Genomic DNA, 15,142 nt, shown 5'->3' on the forward strand with positions numbered 1-15,142 from the left:
AGCAAAGCAACATGGCACATGTATACATATGCAACAAACCTGCACATTGTGCACATATACCCTAGAACTTAAAGTATACTAATAAAAAATATATGTATTTAAAAAGTGTTCCTATTTTTCCACATCCTCTCCAGCATCTGTTGTTTGCTGACTTTTTAGTGATGTCCCTTCTAACTAGTATGAGATGGTGTCTCATTGTGGATTTCATTTGCATTTCTCTACTGAGCAGTGATGATGAGCTTTTTGAATATGTTTTTTGGCTGCATAAATGTCTTCTTTTGATAAGTGTCTGTGGATATTGTCTGCCCACTTTTTGATGGGGTTGTCTGGTTTTTTTCTCATAAATTTGTTTAAGTTCCTTGTAGATTCTGGATATTAGCCCTTTGTCAGATGGATAGATTGCAAAAATTTTCTCCCATTCTGTAGGTTGCCTGTTCACTCTGATGGTAGTTTCTTTTGCTGTGCAAAAGCTCTTTAGTTTAATTATATCCCATTTGTCAATTTTGGCTTTCGTTGCCGTTGCCTTTGGTGTTTTAGTCATGAAGCCTTTGCCCATGTCTATGTCCTGAATGGTATTGCCTAGGTTTTCTTCTAGGGTTTTTATGATTTTAGGTTTTATGTTTAAGTGTTTAATCCATGTTGAGTTAATTTTTGTATAAGGTGTAAGGAAGGTGTCCAGTTTCTATTTTCTGCATATGGCTAGTCAGTTTTCCCAGCACCATTTATTAAATAGGGAATCGTTTTCCCATTGCTTGATTTTGTCAGGTTTGTCAAAGATCAGATGATTGTAGTTGTGTGGCATTATCTCTGAGGCCTCTGTTCTATTCCATTGATCTATATATCTGTTTTGGTATCAGTATTGTGGTGTTTTAGTTACTGTAAACTTGTAGTATAGTATATGGCCTTGAAGTCAGGTAGCATGATGCTCCAGCTTTGTTCTTTTTGCTTAGGATTGTCTTGGCTATATCGGCTCTTTTTTGGTTCTATATGAAATTTAAAGTAGTTTTTTCTAATTCTGTGAAGAAAGTCAATAGTAGCTTTATGGGGATAGCATTGAATCTATAAAATACTTTAGGTAGTATGGCCATTTTCATGATATTGATTCTTTCTATCCATGAGTGTGGAAAGTTTTTCCATTTGTTTGTATCCTCTCTTATTTCCTTGAGCAGTAGTTTGTAGTTCTCCTTGAAGAGGTCCTTCACATCCCTTGTAAGTTGTACTCTTAGGTATTTTTTCTCTCTGTAGCAATTGTGAATGGGAGTTCACTCATGATTTGGCTCTCTGTTTGTCTATTATTGGTGTATAGGAATACTTGTTATTTTTGCACATTGATTTTGTAACCTGAGACTTTGCTGAAGTTGCTTATCAGCTTTAGGAGATTGTGGGCCAAGAATGGGGTTTTCTAAATACACAATCATGTCATCTGCAAACAGAGACAATTTGACTTCCTCTCTTCCTATTTTTGAATACTCTTTTTTTTCTTTCTCTTGCCTGATTGCCCTGGCCAGAACTTCCAATACTATGTTGAATAGGAGTGGTGAGAGAGGGCATGTTTGTCTTGTGCTGGTTTTCAAAGGGAATGCTTCCAGCTTCTGCCTATTCAGTATGATATTGGCAGTGGGTTTGTCATAAGTTGCTCTTATTATTTTGAGATATATTCCATCAGTACCAAGTTTATTGAGAGTTTTTAGCATGAAGAGGTGTGGAATTTTATCTAACGCCTTTTCTGCATCTATTGAGATAGTCATGTGGTTTTTGTCGTTGGTTCTGTTTATGTGATGGATTATGTTTATTGATTTGCACATGTGGAACCAGCCCTGCATCCCAGGGAGAAAGTCGACTTGATGGCAGTGGATAAGCTTTTTGATGTGGTGCTGGATTCGGTTTGCCAGTATTTTATTGAGGATTTTCACATCGATGTTCATCAGGGATATTGGCCTGAAAGTTTCTTTTTGTTGTTGTTGTGTCTCTGCCAGGTTTTGGTATTAGGATGAAGCTGGCCTTATAAAATGAGTTAGGAAGGAGTCCCTCTTTTTCTATTGTTTGGAATAATTTGAGAAGTAATGGTACTAGCTCCTCTTTGTACCGCTGGTAGAATTTGGCTGTGAATCTGTCTGGTTCTGGGCTATTTTTGGTTGGTACGCTATTGATTACTGCCTTAATTTCAGAACTTGTTATTGGTCTATTCAGGGATTTGACTTCGTCCTGGTTTAGTCTTGGAGGGTGTATGTCTCCAGGAATTTATCCTTTTCTTCTAGATTTTCTAGTTTATTTACATAGAGGTGTTTATAGCATTCTGTGATGGTAGTTTGTATTTCTGTGGAATCAGTGGTAATATCCCCTTTATCATTTTTTATTGTGTCTCTTTCATTCTTCTCTCTTTTCTCCTTTATTAATTTGGCTAGTGGTAAATCTATTTTGTTAATCTTGTTTTTAAAAAAATCCAGCTCCCAGATTCATTTAATTTTTTAAGGGTTTTTTCATGTCTCTACCTCTTTCAGTTCTAGTCTGATCTTATTTGTTGTCTTGTGCTAGCTTTTGAATTTGCTTGCTCTTGCTTCTTTAGTCCTTTTAATTGTGATATCATGGTGTTGATTTTAGATATTTCCCTTTTGTTCCTGTGGGCATTTAGTGCTATAAGTTTTCCTCTAAACATTGCTTTAGCTGTGTCCCAGAGATTCTGATACATTGTGTCTTTGTTCTCATTGGTTTCAAAGAACTTTGTTATTTCTGCCTTAATTTCATTATTTACCCAGTAATCATTCAGGAGCAGGTTGTTCACTTTCCACGTACCTGTGCAATTTTGAGTGAGTTTCTGAATCCTGAGTTCTAATTTGATTGCACTGTGGTCCTAGAAACTGTTTGTTACTACTTCCCTTCTTGTGCATTTGCTGAGGAGTGTTTTACTTCCAATTATGTGGTCAATTTTAGAGTAAGTGCAATGTGGTACTGAGAAGAATGTATATTCTGTTGATTTGGATGGAGAGTTCTTTAGATGTCTACTGGATCTGCTTTGTCCAGAGCTAAGTTCAAGTCCTCAATATTGTTGTTAATTATCTCTCATGTTGATCTGTCTAATATTGACAGTGAGGTGTTAACGTCTACCACTACTATGGTGTGGGAGTCTAAGCCTCTTCATAGGTCTCTAAGAACTTTATGAATTTGGGTGCTCCTGTATTGGGTGCAAATATGTTTAGCTCTTCTTGTTGCATTGATCTCTTTACGTTTATATAATGCTCTTCTTTTTCTTTTTCTTATCTTTGTTGGTTTAAAGTCTGTTTTATCAGAGACTAGGATTACAACCCCTGATTTTTTTTCTCTCTATTTGCTTGGTAAATATTCCTCCTTCCATTTATTTTGAGCCTATGTCTGTCTTTGCACCTAAGATGGGTCTCCTGAATACAGCAGCACACTGTTGGGTCTTTTTTTTTTTTTTTTTTTTTGAGACAGTCTCACTCAGTCGCCCAGGCTGGAGTGCAGTGGCGCGATCTCGGCTCACTGCAAGCTCCGCCTCCCGGGTTCATGTCATTCTCCTGCCTCAGCCTCCCAAGTAGCTGGGACTACAGGCGCCCGCCACCACGCCCGGCTAATTTTTTGTATTTTTAGTAGAGACGGAGTTTCACTGTCTTAGCCAGGATGGTCTCCATCTCCTGACCTCATGGATCCACCCACCTCAGCCTCCCAAAGTACTGGGATTAAAGGCGTGAGACACTGTTGGGTCTTGACTCTACATCCAATTTGCCAGTCTGTGTCTTTTAATTGGGGGCATTTAGCCCATTTACATTTAAGGTTAATGTTGTTATGTAAGGTGGATCCTGTCATTATGATGCTAGCTGGTTATTTTGCCCGTTATTTGATGCAGTTTCTTCATAGTGTCAATGGTCTTTACAATTTGGTATGTTTTTGCAGTGGCTGGTACCGGTTGTTCCTTTCCATATTTAGTGCTTCCTTCAGGTGCTCTTGTAAGGCAGGCCTGGTGGTGACAAAATCTCTCAGCATTTGCTTGTATGTAAAGGATTTTATTTCTCCTTCACTTATGAAGCTTCGTTTGGCTCGGTATAAAATTCTGGTTGAAATTTCTTTTATTTCAGAATGTTGAATATTGAAACGCCCCCACCACCACTCTCTTCTCCCTCGTTTGGTTTCTTCAGAGATATACACTGTTAGTCTGATGAGCTTCCCTTTGTGGGTAACCTGACCTTTCTCTCTGGCTGCCCCTAACATTTTTTCCTTCATCAACCTTGTTGAATCTGACAATTATATGTCTTGGGATTGCTCTTCTCGAGAAATATCTTTGTGGTGTTTTCTGTATTTCTTGAATTTGAATGTTGGCCTCTCTTGCTAGGTTGGGGAAGTTCTCCTGGATAATATCCTGAAAAATGTTTTTCAACTTGGTTCCCTTCTCCCCATCACTTTCAGGTACTCCAATCAAATATCTTTTCACATAGTTCCATATTTCTTGGAGGTTTGTTCCTTTCTTGTCATACTTTTTTCTCTAATCTTGTCTTCACGCTTTATTTCATTAAGTTGATCTTCAATCTGTGATATCCTTTGTTCGACTTGATCCATTTGGCTATTGATACTTGTGTGTGCTTCACGAAGTTCTCGTACTGTGTTTTTCAGCTTCATTAGGTCGTTTATGTTCCTCTCTAAACTGATTAGTTAGCAATTTCTCGAACCTTTTTCAAGTTCTTAGCTTTCTTGCATTGGGTTAGAACATGCTTTTTTAGCTCAGAGGAGTTTGTTATTACCCACCTTCTGAAGCCTACCTCTGTCAATTTGCTAAACTCATTCTCTGTCCAGTTTTCTTCCCTTGCTGGTGAGGAGTTGTGATCCTTTGGAGGAGATGCGGCATTCTGGTTTTTGGAACTTTCAGTCTTTTTGCGCTGGCTTTTCCTCATCGTTGGTTTATCTACCTTCAGTCTTTCATGTTGGTGACCTTTGAATGGGGTTTCTGTGTGAACTTCCTTTTTGTTGATGTTGATGCTATTATTTTCTGTTTGTTAGTTTTCTTTCTAACAGTCAGGTCCCTCTGCTGCAGGTCTGCTGGAGTTTTTTGGAGACCCACCCCAGACCCTGTTTGCCTGGGTATCACCAGCTGAGGCTGCAGAACAGCAAAGATTGCTGCCTGTTCCTTACTCTGGAAGCTTTGTCCTAGAGGGGCACCCGCCATGTGCCAGCTGGAGCTCTTCTGTATGAGGTGTTTGTCGACCCTTGCTGGGAGTTTTCCTCTAGTCAGGAGGCGCAGGGATCAGGGACCCACTTGAGGAGGCAGTCTGTCCCTTAGCAGAGCTCAAATGCTGTAATGGGAGATCCACTGCCCTTTTCAAAGCCAGCAGGCAGGAAAGTTTAAGTCTGCTGAAGCTGTGCCCACTGCTGCCCCTTTTCCCAGGTGCTCTGCTCCAGGGAGATGGGAGTTTTATCTATAAGCCCCTGACTGCAGCTGCTGCCTTTCTTTCAGAGATGCCCTGCCCAGAGAGGAGGAATCTAGAGAGGCAGTCTGGATACAGGGGCTTTGCTGACCTGCAGTGGGCTCTGCTCAGTTCGAACCTCTTGGGGGCTTTGTTTACACTGTGAGGAGAAAACCACCTCCTCACCCCTCAATAATGCTGGAGGCCACCCCTCCCCCCTCCCCCCACAAGCTCAAGCATCTCAGGTCGACTTCAAACTGCTGTGCTGGCAGCAAGAATTTCAAGCTAGTGGATCTTAGCTTGCTGGACTCCATGGGTGTGGGATCTGCTGAGCTAGACCACTTTGCTCCCTGGCTTCAGCCCCCTTTTTAGGGGAGGGGACAGTTCTGTCTTGCTGGTGTTCCAGGCACCACTGGGGTATGAAAAAATATCTCCTGTAGCTAGCTCGGTGTCCGCCCAAATGGCTGCCCCGTTTTGTGATTGAAACCCAGGGCCCTGGTGATGTAGGCACCCAAGGAAATCTCCCGGTCTGTGGGTTGTTAAGGTGGCGGGAAAAGGGTAGTATCTGGGCTGGAATGCACCATCCCTCATGGCAGAGTCTCTCACCGCTTCCCTTGGCTAGGGGAGGGAATTCCCTGACCCCTTGTGTTTCCCGGGTGAGGTAACGCCTCATCCTGCTTCTGCTCATCCTCCATGGGCTGCACCCATTGTCTAACCAATCCCAATGAGATCAGCTGGGTACCTCAGTTGGAAATGCAGAAATCACCTGCCTTCTGTGTTGATCTTGCTGGGAGCTGTAGACCGAATCTTTTTATTTGTCCATCTTGAGAAGTTTGAGCAATATTTTATTCTTAATACTTTCTCCAAAGTTTATCTCTAGGACATTTAGCCAGTTACAAGCCTCTGTGTTATTTTGGAACCAGAGTCAGACTCTGAGTTTTGATTTTCTTGACCTATCCTTGGGGTATGTTTAGAATGTACAAGATTTGGTTGTGAGATTGTCAAAAGACGTCACTTTAGTAGGTGAGATTGAGGTAGTTCCCAACAAAGTGCAGAGCAATTTCACCCAAGCTGTGCGGCCCATGCTACTAGTTTTGTGCTTACCATCCATTTTCCCTTTCCTCCTTACTAACAAAACTACAAAATAGACATCGTTAAGAAGCAGGAAATATGAAACAATACCCATATCAAAGACAATTATCAGAAAATAAACAGACCTGCACAAATGTCCCTCATGTCAGAGAAGCATCTAAAGTAACAGTGACAAATATGAAAAAGAACCCTCATGAAAAGATAATCATAATGTGTTTAAGAATGGAGAGTTTCTGGACAGATTAAAATTGTAAAGTTTAAATATCTGAAATCAAAACTTTATTGGACGAGGTTAACAGCAGATTAGATACAACATTTTTGAAAAGAACAGTGTGCCTGAAAACAGATCAAGAGAGATTATCCTAATTTTATCACAGAAATGAAAAGGTTTAGAAAAAAAGGAACAAAATCTTAATAACTTGTGGGATAGTAGGTAACAGCCACACATACACATATACATGAGAGAGAGAGAGAGAGAGTCTGAATGTCTGTCCTTCCAAAATTCTCATTGAAAGTTAATCCCCATTCAATTGTATTAAAAGGTGGGAATTTAAGGAGATCAGGGTCATGAGACTCTGCCTCCATGAATGGGATTAATACCCTTATAAAAGAGTAAGCGTTGGTCCCTTCTGACCTTTTTCTCCTTCTGCTGTTTGAGCACATAGCGTTAGTCCCCTCTGGAAGACACAGCAAGGCACCATCTTGGAAGCAAGGAGTAAGCCTTTACCGGGCACAGAATCTGCTGATGCCTTCAGCTTGGATTTCCCAACCTACAGAATTATGACAAATAGATTTATATTATTTATAAATTAACCGGTCTGTGGTATTTTGCTATAGCAGTGCAAAGACACACATATCACACACACATATACATACACACATGAATGCACACACACATAATTGAAGATCCAGAGGGGAAAAGAGAGAAAATGGGCAGAAAAAATATTTTAGAAAATATTAACTGAAAATATCTCATATTTGGTAAAAATTTTCAACCTACTTATTCAAGATTTCAGTAACTCAGGCAGAATAGCCTGAGTCACCTAAGTTCACAAGAGTCAAACTATTGTAAATGAAAGATTGAAAAAGGTAATATCTTAAAAGCCACCGGAAGAAAAAGACACATGGGTGAAGAATGATAAAAATGAAGGCTGACTTCTCATTGGAAGCAATGAAGGCAAGAGCAAGTAAACATTTTAAATGCATTCATGTTTGTGTTTGTAGGATACTATTTGTAGAACAACATATCCAGTGAAAATATATTTCAAAATGAAGGTAAGATAAAGACATATTAAGATTGAAAAAGAAGGAATTGCTGTGAATAGTCACACGCCAAGATAAGAAAATTTTCCTCCCTCCCTCCCTCCCTCCCTTCCTTCCTTCTTTCTCTTCTTTCTCCTTTCTTCTTTCTTTTTTTTCACATTTATTCCCCTTTTATTAACTGATTTAAAAAGCAACTTTACAAAACAATATGTATATAATTGTAGAATCCATAACATAGAGAAATATAATGTTTACTAATAAAAGCACAGATAAGGTGATGGGAATAAAGCTATACTGGAGTAAGAAAATGACAAGAGATGGTAATTCAAATCAGTGAGAATAAATGAAGAGAACCAGAAATAATAAGGTTACTATAATAAATGCTATGAATATGTATTTGCTTTGCGCCCTTCTCTTGGCTTCTTTACAAGATGTGTAAGTATATAAAGTAATAAGTATTACAATTTGATGTTGGGTTTATACCATATATAGATTAATAGGTTAAGATGAATAATGATAATAGCACAAAAAAAGGAAAAGGGTGATATAGCTATAAAGGAGTAACATTTATATATCTCACTTGAATTAAGTTAGCATAAATATTAGAATGGCGATCATTAAAAAGTCAGGAAACAACAGATGCTGGAGAGGATGTGGAAAAATAGGAACATTTTTACACTGTTGGTGGGAGTGTAAATTAGTTCAACCATTGTTGAACTTTCTCTCTGTCTCTCTCTCTCTCTCTCTCTCTCTCTCCCTGCCTTCCTTCTTTCTCCTTTTTTTTTTTTCTTTTCAAGACTGAGTATCTGTCACTCAGGCTAGAGTGCAGTGGCACGATCTTGGCTCACTGCAACCTCTGCCTCCCAGGTTCAAGTGTGGCAATTCCTCAAGAATCGAGAACTGGAAATACCATTTGACCCAGCAAGTCCATTACTGGGTATATACCCAAAGGATTATAAATCATTCTACTATAAAGACACATGCGCACGTATGTTTATTGTGGCACTGTTCACAATAGCAAAGACTTGGAACCAACCCAAATGCCCCTCAATGATAGACTGGATAAAGAAAATGTGGCACATATACATCATGGAATACTATTCAGCCATAAAAAGGATGAATTCATGTCCTTTGCAGGGACATGGATGATGCTGGAAACCATCATTCTCAGCAAACTAATGCAAGAACAGAAAACCAAATGCTGCATGTTCTCATAGGTGGGAGTTGAACAACAAGAACACGTGGACACAGGGAGGGGAACATCACACACTGGGGCCTGTTGGGGGGTTGGGGGTTAGGGGAGGGACAGCATTAGGAGAAATACCTAATGTAGATGATGGGTTGATGGGTGCAACAAACCATGGCATGTGTATACCTATGTAACAAACATGCATGTACAGCACATGTACCCCAGAACCTAAAGTATTATAATAATAAAAACTTCCTCCCTCCCTCCCTGCCTTCCTCCCTCCCTTCCTTCCTTCCTTCGTTCCTTTTCTTTCTGTATTTCTTTCTCTTTCTCTCTCTCTCTTTCTCTCTCTCTCTCTCCCTCTCTCCCCACTCCCTTCCTTCTTTCTCCTTTTTTTTCCTTTTTGAGACTGAGTATCTGTCGCCCAGGCTGGAGTGCAGTGGCACGATCTTGGCTCACTGCAACCTCTGCCTCCCAGGTTCAAGTGATTCTCCTGCCTCAGCCTTCCAAGTAGCTGGGATTACAGGCACTTACCACCATACCCAGCTAATTTTTGTATTTTTAATAGGGACGGGGTTTCACTGTGTTGGCCAGGCTGGTCTCAAACTCCTGACCTCAAGTGATCCACCAACCTCGGCCTCCCAAAGTCCTGAGATTACAGGTGTGAGCCTCCATGCCTGCCTGCCTTCCATCCTGCCTGCCTTCTTTCCTTCGTTCCTCCTTCTTTCTTCTGTTTCTTCTCTCTCTTTCCTCTCTTTCCTTTGACAGGGTCTCCCTCTGTTGCCCAGGCTGGAGTGCAGTGGCACATGGCTCACTGCAACCTCTGCCACCCAGGCTCAAGTCATCATCCCACCTCAGCCTCCCTAGTAGCTGGGACTACAGGTGCCCACCACCACACCCAGCTAATTTTTTTCTTTGTTTGGAGATAGGGGATTTTGCTGTGTTGCCCAGGCTGATCTCAAACTGTGGTTATGTCCTCAGCACTGGGGTCCAGGCTCCCTGCATCTGAACTTTCTAATTGTCCTTTCCTTGACTTCTGACTTTATTCTTTTTAACAGTAGCCTTCTTCCCTCAGAGGAGCCAAAGACTGGTATTGTTCTATATACATGACTGGTATTTTACCTTGTTTCTTTTAATGTGAGGAACTCATAAACTGACTTTAGAGGGACTCAGTGAGCAAGAGGCAGTCTGTGTGGTGGGATCTCCTTTAGTGGAGACAGGTTTTTGGGGCCCTGAATGTCACTGGTGGATCCGCAAATGGCTGAGTGATCTGAAATTATGTATAATTATTCCCAGACCAATATCCCTGATGAACACATATGCAAACTACAGACCAATATACCTGATGAACGTAGATACAAAAATCCTCAACAAAATACTAGCAAACCAAAAACTATAGCAAATCAAAAAGATAATACACAATGATCAGGTAGGATTTATACCTCGGATGAAAGGATGGCTCAACATATGTGAATAAACATGATATACCACATCAACGAATATGAAAAATTCAGACTTTATTCTTTTTAACAGTAACCTTCTTCCCTCAGAGGAGCCAAACACACACATCACAACGTGCTGCAGGGAGGGCTACGGTGCCAAAGACACAACAGAATGTACTTCAGAGAGGGCTGTGGTGCCGGAGCTTCCAATGAGGATAGCACTTTTTGGTCCTGAAAGAAACACTAACTTGAAGGACTGCAACAGGCTCTGGTAGACACTGGCCATGTCCTAAAGGGCACACCCTCCTGGGTGAGAGGCAGAGCAGGTGGTGTGTCACTGGTTAGGTGCTCCTGGAGGGCAGCTCTGCTGGGTGGGTGAAGAAGAGGCCAGAGCCCTGCCTTTGGTGCCATTCATCATGGGAAAGCCACCTACCTGTGACTCACTCAAAACAGGAAAGCAGCTCCACAGACCCCAAGCTCTCCTTGGCTGTCCACAGCCAAGATGTTCACCTCATCTTGGCTCCTAGGGCCCAGAATGACCTCATTTACCAGTTAGCCAGCTTGCTCCTCACCATGAGGGCTGTCCCCCTGTGACACCTCCCCAAGTGCTCATCAGGTCACCCCGAGCTTTTGATCACCTGCAGTGCTCCTCTGTCTGGACTGCACCTCAGGCCAGGGCTCACTGTCTAGGGTCCTGTCTGGGAGGACAGGCTCTTTCCAGGAGCTGCGTGGGTGTGTGCAGGGAACTATTGCTTTGCAGGGTGGAAGCTCTTTGATCTACCCCACCCCGTTTCCAATCATGGCACAATGGTCTTACATTAATTTTTTGTTAAAATAAAATGAGACTTAAAACCATGAAGAAAAAAAAGTCTGTTTCTTCTTAAAGTTTTCAAAACTTAGTTGACTACTTAAACCAAAAACAGCAACAGTGTATTGAGGAATTTAAGATATTTATTCCTAAAATCTTTAAAATATAAAATTTATTCATAAAATCTATATCTTAAGATAGCAATTGCCCTAAGAATGGGAGATGTTGTAAATAGAATTATACATATTTAACATTAATGTGGTTAATAGAATATAAATAATTAATATATGTAACATCTTATGTTTCTATTTTAAAATTCCTCTTGAGGTAATAGTTACTGTATTAGTCCATTCTCACATTGTTATAGAGAACTACCTGAGACTGGGTAATTTATATAGAAAAGAGATTTAATTGACTCATTGTTCCATAGGCTTAACAGGAAGCATGACTGGAAGGACTCAGGAAACTATCTCATGTTACATATATTAAGTGCTATAATATTTGAAGATAGACTATGATGAAAAGTGGCATATGGTAAACATTAGAGCAATCATTAAAGAATATGCAAAGAGACAGAGATAAAAGCCATTTGTAGAGACATAATAGAATACTAAAAGAGAATCAATCTGAAAATAAGTCAGAGAAACTAGGAAAAAGAATAGATGGAACAAATAGCAAATAGCAAGATAGTACACTTAGGCTATTACAATGTAGTAAAACTACATTGTACTAATAACTACAATGTAGTAATAACTACATTGAATTTAAGTAGCCTTGTTATGGATGGAATTGTGTTATGGACTGAATTGTTTATAAGAAAGGAAACTGCATATCGCCACAAATAGATATAAAAATACTTAACAAAATAATAGCAAATCAAATCCAACAATATGTGAAAAGGGTAATCCAATAATACATCCTAACCAAATGGTTTACCCAGGACTGCAGAGTTCAGTCAACGCTCAAAACTGAAGTAATATAATTCACCACATTAACAGAATATAGCAAAAAAAAATTATATGTTCTTGAGGTTATATGCAGAAAAAGAGAATTCGACAACATTCCACACTCATTCATAATAAAAACTCTCTGTCAACTGGGCAAAGAAAAGAATTTCTTCAAATTTATTTACTTAAAGATCAAATAGCAAGATGGCATCCATGACAAAATTAGCTAAAAGTGCATTCATTGTAAAACATTAAACATGTTCCTCTACTATCCTCAGCATTTGGCTTCTACCTCATGTCAAAATCAAAATCCTAGTTTGTTAGTAAGGAGAAGGGGCGAATGGATAGAAAGCAGATATGCCCTTGTGTGCCCCTGTTTTCCTAGTGGCGACAGCATGGGCTTGATAACTGGAGCCATGTAACCTTCTTGGGTCATGCACAGCTTGGGTGAATTTGCTCTACACCTCACTCTAGAACTACCTAAATCTCACTTTCTAAGTTGTTGTCTTTTGACGACCTCACAGTCAAACTAAAGTCTTGTTCATTGTACACATGAACCAAGAATAGGTCAAGAAAATCAAACCTCGGAGCTTGAGCCTAGATCCAAAATAACAGTTTTGTTATAAGCTAAATGTCCTAGACATAAGCTTCAGAAAAACTCTTAAGGATGAAATATTGGAAAGTGATAGAGAACAGTTCAACCAGACAGAAAGTGAAGGAGTTTAGATCCTCAAAACAAGGAACTACATTTGGCCACATCCATATTTGAAAGACTTTGACACTCCTCAGACCAAGGCTAAAGGGATGAGTAGAACTCAAGTACCTAACAACGTCTTGTTTCCTGAGCCACCATCTGGAGAGACAAAACTCAGGATACGCATTTGACTGCTTTGTTTTTCTGCTTTCCTCTCTGGGTCCTTCCCCTAGAAGAGGCGGGGGTCGGGGTGAGGGTCCCATATCTTACTATTTAGATTTCTGTATAAAATGTTATCATCTAGTAACCAGGAAACCTGGGCCTTGTCATGACAATTGGAGAAATGATAAAATGCAGACAATCCATTCTGAAGAAAGTCCTCAGGCTAACAAGGCTGACAAAATTATATTAATATTTTTGAATGTTGGATGCTGATTATTTCTGCAGGTTTTTCTCTGTATGCCTATGAAACAAATATTGCATTTTCAAAAAAAACCTCAAGAATTAGCATGAATCAATGCCGCCTGGAGGGCTTGTTAAAATACAAAGTTTCTGAGTAAGGTGTGGGGTGGAACCTGGGAATTGGCATTCCTAACACCTAATGTTCAAGGCACTTCCCCCATATCCAGTGTTACTAGTAAATGACATGGTGCCAAAGACCCTTCTCCCCTGCAGGATTCTGAAGGAAATAGAACACACAAAGAACTCAGTCAAATCAGGCAAAATACCATCTTTTCACCAGAAGGATAAGACTTTCTAATAAAGATGGAGTGGAGACCAGAGCAGGGACCAGAGCCCAAAGTGAGTGTCTTAATCCTCCTAATGGAATGGAAGGGAGCTATTCCCGATCCTGAGCCACCTGACAACCACAGAGTGACAGCCCCAGGAGAGAAAACCAACAGAATTTGACCCAGGCAGAGCTGCTAGAAGGAGACCTTCATTGGTACCTGAGACAATTTATTAAGCAACTCCAGAGTTGCTTCCTCCTGGGTGTAGAGGGATAAACAGTTTGTCTTTCCAAGCCAGAGAGAGGAGAGTGAGCTTGGTATAGAAACGCCCAGTGCTGCCTTTGGTACCTTCCCCTGTAACTCTAAATGTCTAGGAAAGCTGCTGAAGCTTATACAATGCTGATCACTGTTATGATGGTGGGAACTAGGCAGAAAACTGAACTTCAAGTGAATGAACTTCAAGTGCATGAAATGGAGTAAGACAGAGGACAGTGGCACATGCAGAAGGAAGTAGGGGAAGGATGAGGAAGTGAGCGAAGAAAGTTCCCTGCAGGAGGGAGTTTGGACTCTGTGTGCTGTGGAAATGCGGCTTGAGCCAAGTTTTACCAATCTCCAAGGACAAGGGGATCGTGCATCTACTAAATGGGTGAGAAACACTTAGTGAGTGCTTTACACACTCCAGGACATTGGAATCCAACGGTGAACAAGGAAGTGTTCTTCATCAGCCACAACTGTAGGAGACAGACAGCAAATAGTTAAAATATAAGATCAAAACTACTTTGTCCTGGGTATACACAAAATTGATTAGGTGTCTTTTTTGAGAAGGAAATGTTTCCACAAGAAGATCACATAGAATTATTGTAAATGGTAAACTGAGGCACAATCAGATATATAGTGTTTATTTGACTAACAAGCAATTCATGAATTGGGAAACACAAAACCAAAAGAGGCTTAGTGTTTCAGTGACAAAGAATCAAAGGCAAAGATTTATAGGATGAATGTGAAAGCAAAATAAATACAGTATTTGATTGTTTGCAGCTGTATCATCTTTTTTGGTTTATGTTGTTGGAAATCTCTAGTCGCATGATCATGTATTAGCTGGCTGCCTATGATTCGCTGAGATTAAGTTTCATTTCTGTTCAACATAAGCATTTACCAGAAATGACTCAAGTTAAAGTTTTGCTTATGTTTGCAGTTTAAGCAATGTTAAGGCTATTTTTAATTTTTCATTGGTTTCATTTGCTCAGCAATGTTTAGGCCCAGTCTCCATTTTAACTGTGCTTTAACAATTTTCCCTTTTAAATTATTTCCTCAGCAAGCTGGCAGTGTGACCAAATGGCATACCATTACTCTCAGTTACCAATGTTGATGTAGTCCTTGGAAAGAAAAGTCAGGAAGATGTCATCATTAATCGTTATGCTGGGGTTCAGAGTTACAAGGCTACTGTGAACAATTATGTGGCCAGTGTTGGTTTCCTTGAGTTGGCTGATCCTAAGGGCAATCTTTTGACATGTGAGTGGCCACTGGAAAGAATAAAAACCCTTGAGAGAATGTAATGCACCAGGGGG

Source organism: Macaca fascicularis, chromosome 3 (assembly GCF_037993035.2).
Source record: "Macaca fascicularis isolate 582-1 chromosome 3, T2T-MFA8v1.1".
Classification (NCBI taxonomy): domain Eukaryota; kingdom Metazoa; phylum Chordata; class Mammalia; order Primates; family Cercopithecidae; genus Macaca; species Macaca fascicularis.